We start from the raw sequence: 6,134 nt of genomic DNA, 5'->3' as shown, positions 1-6,134 counted from the left end.
CTACTTAAAGATCACCAAAATCTGATAACAAGGTCAATTAAGTCCCTGGGTGGGATTGAACCACCAACCTTTTGGTTAATAACCATACACACAGACTGATTGCGCCACAGCGACACTTTGCAAAAGTACATACTGACAAAGGCTAATAAGCATTCATCTAGAACGTTTCCTAGAAACATTTTAAAAAGTCAATAATGTGGAGAGTTTTTGTAAGATGTTTCTTCCATCAACCAATGAAGAAAAACATTGGAACTTTCCCATGATAAGTGAGTGCTTCAGGACCTCTTGCACTTACATGTGCAGCAGAGTACTGTAATGGAAGCATGCTGGGTCCATAACCCAGAGGTAGGCAGATTGAAACTATCCTCTGCTATATGCATTTTTTTTTGTTAATTAAAGTAATCCAAAACTGGGATTGATATTTTTGCTCTTTTATTTTTACTTAAAGTACAATAACTTTTACCATTTTAATTTGTTTTAATAGTATATTGACAGTATTGTTTTCTTTCAAAAATCCAATTAATTTTCTTTACCCGATTATTAAAATGGTAATTGACAAAAACAAACTACATTGTCACCAGAAGAGCAATACAAAATGTACAAGTGATATATTAAAATCATCTTTCCAGCTTGAATTTCAATGATGCATTGGGGCAACGATTTTGTGAGAAACATCTTCACCCTTTAATAAAGATTTTCTTAATTCCTTACCTGTGTGCTAATTAGATATCACCTTGTTTTCACATTAAACAGACTTCCACATGAGAAAGCAGCAAGGATGCAGTGGCGTTAATGTTTCCTGGTGTCAACCTGTATTATTTCAGTAGATATTGAAATGAGGATGCATCTTGCTGCCTTTCCAATGAAGCAAGTTTAATTTAGTAATAGGTGAAAAACCATCCAAGAGCTGTTTAATCACTCAATTGGATTTTTTTGCCAGCATATTTCTTTTTCTCTGCAACCCACTGCTAAATTGTGCTTCCTAGCTGTTTTTATAAAATCACTGAATCAAATCTAACTCTGATTACATCAGAGAAGTCTAAATACCTAACACCATAACAGGGGGTTTGAAATTTTGACTTGTCTACTTAAAGATCACCAAAATCTGATAACAAAGTCAATTACATCCCTGGGTGGGATTGAACCACCAACCTTTTGGTTAATAGCCATACACACTAACTGATTGCGCCACAGCGACACTTTGCAAAATTACATACTGACAAAGGCTAATAAACAATCATCTAGAACGTTTCCTAGAAAAACTTTAAAAAGTCAATAATCTGGAGTGTTTTTGTAAGATGTTTCTGCCATCAACCAATGAAGAAACACATTGGTACTTTCCCATGATGAGTGAGTGCTTCAGGATCTCTTGCACTTACATGTGCAGCAGAGTACTGCAATGGAAGCATGCTGGGCCCATAACCCAGAGGTAGAAAGATTGAAACTATCCTCTGCTATATGCATTTTTTTTGTTAATTAAAGTAATCCAAAACTGGGATTGATATTTTTGCTCTTTTATTTTTACTTAAAGTACAATAACTTTTACCATTTTAATTTGTTTTAATAGTATATTGACAGTATTGTTTTCTTTCAAAAATTCACTTAATTTTCTTTTTTGTGTGCTAATTAGATATCACCTTGTTTTCACATTAAATAGACTTCCACATGAGAAAGCAGCAAGGATGCAGTGGCGTTAATGTTTCCTGGTGGTAGTGGGGGACTGTGTTTGTGCTTTCCTCTGGTCAGCTCTGGTAAAAGTCAGATTTCTTTGTCTCAGATCTTCCTCTAGCCTTGTTCTTCTTTCGAGAGTTCCCTTGTGCTGCCTCAGTTGGATCTCCTTCACTTGACAGGGGGGTACCCGAGCAGCGACCCTCCCCAGCACTAGCCCAACTCCTACTTACCTGCCAGGTGAGATACTATGATCATGAAGGTGCTTCTCCCAGGGAAAGGCTCACCCATTGCACTCTGGGTGTGCTGCTCCTGCGATTTCCCCAAATGTGGGAAACTTGACTGCATAATTTGTGTTTCCCCTGGTCGGCTCTCGTATAATTCAGATCTCTTTGTCTCAGGTCTCTCTCCAGCCTAGTTTGCTGTCTGTTTCCACTTCTCTTTTCTTAAACCGCTCCCTTCTATGCCCTTGCGCACCTTAATTAAATCTAACTCTGATTACGTCAGAGAAGGCTAGGTACCCTACACCATAAGAGGGGGTTTGAAATTTTGACTTGTCTACTTAAAGATCACCAAAATCTGATCACAAGGTCAATTACATCACTGGGTGGGAACCTTTTGGTTAATAGCCTATGTAAGTGCAAGAGATCCTGAAGCACTCACTCATCATGGGAATGTACCAATGTGTTTCTTACAAAAATTCTCCAGATTATTGACTTTTTAAAGTTTTTCTAGGAAACGTTCTAGATGAATGCTTATTAGCCTTTGTCAGTATGTACTTTTGCAAAGTGTCGCTGTGGCGCAATCAGTTAGTGTGTATGGCTATTAACCTAAAGGTTGGTGATTCAATCCCACCCAGGGACGTAATAGACCTTGTTATCAGATTTTGGTGATCTTTAAGTAGACAAGTCAAAATTTCAAACCCCCTCTTATGGTGTAGGGTACCCGGCCTTCTCTGATGTAATCAGAATTAGATTTGATTAAGTGATTTTATAAAAAACAGCTAGGAAGCACAATTTAGCAGTGGGTTGCAGAGAAAAAAAATTATGCTGGCAGAAAAGTCCAATTGAGTGATTAAACAGCTCTTCATTTTCTGATTTTATGTTTATGCTAACAAATTTGCTCTCTGAAAAGTGTCCACAAAGCCAAGTCTCTGATTAACACCTTTGTAGGAATGGTTTTTCACCTATTACTGAATTAAACTTGCTTCATTGGAAAGGCAGCAAGATGCATCCTCATTTCAATGTCTACTGAAATAATACAGGTTGACACCAGGAAACATAAACGTCACTGCATCCTTGCTGCTTCCTCATGGGGAAGTCTGTTTAATGTGAAAACAAGGTGATATCTAATCAGCACACAGGTAAGGAATTAAGAAAATCTTTCTTTATGGGTGAAGATGTTTCTCACAAAATTGTTGCACCAAGGCATCATTGAAATTCAAGCTGGAAAGATGATTTTAATATATCACTTGTACATTTTGTACTGCTCTTCTGGTGACAATGTAGATTGTTTTTGTCAATTACCATTTTAATAATCGGGTAAAGAAAATTAATTGGATTTTTGAAAGAAAACAATACTGTCAATATACTATTAAAACAAATTAAAATGGTAAAAGTTATTGTACTTTAAGTAAAAATAAAAGAGCAAAAATATCAATCCCAGTTTTGGATTACTTTAATTAACAAAAACAATGCATATAGCAGAGGATAGTTTCAATCTGCCTACCTCTGGGTTATGGACCCAGCATGCTTCCATTACAGTACTCTGCTGCACATGTAAGTGCAAGAGATCCTGAAGCACTCACTCATTATAGGAAAGTACCAATGTGTTTCTTCATTGGTTGATGGAAGAAACATCTTACAAAAACTCTCCACATTATTGACTTTTTAAAATGTTTCTAGGAAACGTTCTAGATGAATGCTTATTAGCCTTTGTCAGTATGTACTTTTGAAAAGTGTCGCTGTGGCGCAATCAGTTAGTGTATAAGGCTATTAACCAAAAGGTTGGTGGTTCAATCCCACCCAGGGACGTAATTGACCTTGTTATCAGATTTTGGTGATCTTTAAGTAGACAAGTCAAAATTTCAAACCCCCTCTTATGGTGTAGGGTACCTGGCCTTCTCTGATGTAATCAGAGTTAGATTTGATTAAGTGATTTTATAAAAAAACAGCTAGGAAGCACAATTTAGCAGTGGGTTGCAGAGAAAAAGAAAAATGCTGGCAGAAAAATCCAATTGAGTGATTAAACAGCTCTTCATTTTCTGGCTTTATTTTTATGCTAACAAATTTGTTCTCTGAAAAGTGTCCACAAAGCCAAGTCTCTGATTAACACCTTTGTAGGCATGGTTTTTAACCTATTACTAAATTAAACTTGCTTCATTGGAAAGGCAGCAAGATGCATCCTCATTTCAATGTCTACTGAAATAATACAGGTTGACACCAGGAAACATTAACGCCACTGCATCCTTGCTGCTTTCTCATGTGGAAGTCTGTTTAATGTGAAAACAAGGTGATATCTAATTAGCACACAGGTAGGGAATTAAGAAAATCTTTATTTAAGGGTGAAGATGTTTCTCACAAAATCGTTACCTCAATGCATCATTGAAATTCAAGCTGAAAAGATGATTTTAATATATCACTTGTACATTTTGTATTGCTCTTCTGGTGACAATGTAGTTTGTTTTTGTCAATTACCATTTTAATAATAGGGTAAAGAAAATTAAGTGGATTTTTGAAAGAAAACAATACTGTCAATATACTATTAAAACAAATTAAAACGGTAAAAGTTATTGTACTTTAAGTAAAAATAAAAGAGCCAAAATATCAATCCCAGTTTTGGATTACTTTAATTAACAAAAAAAATGCATATAGCAGAGGACAGTTGCAATCTGCCTACCTCTGGGTTATAGGCCCAGCATGCTTCCATTGTAGTCCTTTGCTGCACATGTAAGTGCAAGAGATCCTGAAGCACTCACTCATCATGGGAAAGTACCAATGTGTTTCTTCATTGGTTGATGGAAGGAACATCTTACAAAAACTCTCCAGATTATTGACTTTTTAAAGTTTTTCTAGGAAACGTTCTAGATGAATGCTTATTAACCTTTGTCAGTATGTACTTTCGCAAAGTGTCTCTGAGGCGCAAACAGTTAGCGTGTTCAGTTGTTAACCAAAAGGTTGGTGGTTCAATCCCACCTAGGGACGTAATTGACCTCGTTATCAGATTTTGGTGATCTTTAAGTAGACAAGTAAAAATTTCAAACCACCTCTTATGGTGTAGGGTACCTGGCCTTCTCTGATGTAATCAGAGTTAGATTTGATTAAGTGATTTTATAAAAAAAACAGCCACGAAGCACAATTTAGCAGTGGGTTGCAGAGAAAAAGAAATATGCTGGCAGAAAAATCCAATTGAGTGATTAAACAGCTCTTCATTTTCTGGCTTTATTTTTATGCTAACAAATTTGTGCTCTGAAAAGTGTCCACAAAGCCAAGTATCTGATTAACACCTTTGTAGGGATGGTTTTTCACCTATTATTAAATTAAACTTGCTTCATTGGAAAGGCAGCAAGTGATGTCATCCAAGCAGTGGGTCAAAGTTGGCTTCAAACCTCGTCTGCTTATGAAAAGAGAAAAGGGGTATGCAGGGCATGGCGGCCTTTTGCGGTGCTTGGATGACCCCTAGTTCGCATTAAATAATGCAGTCGAGTTTCCCACATTTGGGGAAATCACAGGGGTCAGCATACCCAGAATGCAATGAATGAACCGCACCCTGGGAGAACAGTCTTCATGACCATGGTATCTCCTATGCAAAATAAGTATGATTTGGGATAGGGCTGGGGAGGGCCGCTGCTCAGGCACATCTCTGTCAAGTAAAGGAGATTCAACTGAGGCAGCACAAGGGAACTCTCATCTGGGGACAACAACTGCAGGGAGAACACATATTTTCAGATGAACATGGGAGGGCAGAAGGCTGCCTAATACTGAAGCACCCCCAAACAACAAACCAAATGCAACAACTAGTGCAAGCATTCCTGGGGGAAGGCCTGCAGCAGATGGATTTGCATATGGCGATGTCATCCAAGCAGTGGGTCAAAGTTGGCTTCAACCCTCGTCTGCATATGAAAAGAGAAAAGGGGCGTGCAGGGCATGGCGGCCTTTTGCGGCACTTGGATGACCCCTAGTTCGCATTAAACACCTCCACCCTCCGTCGGTGTGGGGCTCATGTTGGCTATGCCCCAGCCCCTGAAGCATTCAAGCTGATTTCTTGCAGCAGCTGGGCACTGTAACAGCTCCAGAGCTGCTCTGTAAGGCAAGTAAAAGGGTGTGGGCCCTGCAGCACTACCTGTAGTTCGCATTGTGCGAGACCCCTAGTTCGCATTAAACACCCCCACCCTCCTTCGGTGTGGGGCTCATGTTGGCCATGCCCCAGCCCCTGAAGCATTCACGCTGATTTCTTGCAGCAGCTGG

At 38.6% G+C, this 6,134-nt stretch overlaps 1 non-coding gene and 1 pseudogene across 1 annotated transcript; one reads left to right on the top strand and one right to left on the bottom strand.

Annotated features, from left to right (window-relative positions):
* The first annotated feature begins 1,893 nt into the window (after positions 1–1,893).
* Positions 1,894–2,056, top strand: LOC134988381 (U1 spliceosomal RNA). Its single transcript, XR_010193862.1, has one exon. It is a non-coding gene; the product is annotated as a U1 spliceosomal RNA (small nuclear RNA).
* Positions 2,057–5,307: 3,251 nt separating this feature from the next.
* Positions 5,308–5,486, bottom strand: LOC134988397 (U1 spliceosomal RNA; annotated as a pseudogene).
* Positions 5,487–6,134: the final 648 nt, after the last annotated feature.

The sequence above is a fragment of the Pseudophryne corroboree genome, unplaced genomic scaffold (assembly GCF_028390025.1).
Source record: "Pseudophryne corroboree isolate aPseCor3 unplaced genomic scaffold, aPseCor3.hap2 scaffold_1058, whole genome shotgun sequence".
Lineage (NCBI taxonomy): Eukaryota > Metazoa > Chordata > Amphibia > Anura > Myobatrachidae > Pseudophryne > Pseudophryne corroboree.
This window is presented reverse-complemented; position numbering and strand designations above follow the sequence as displayed.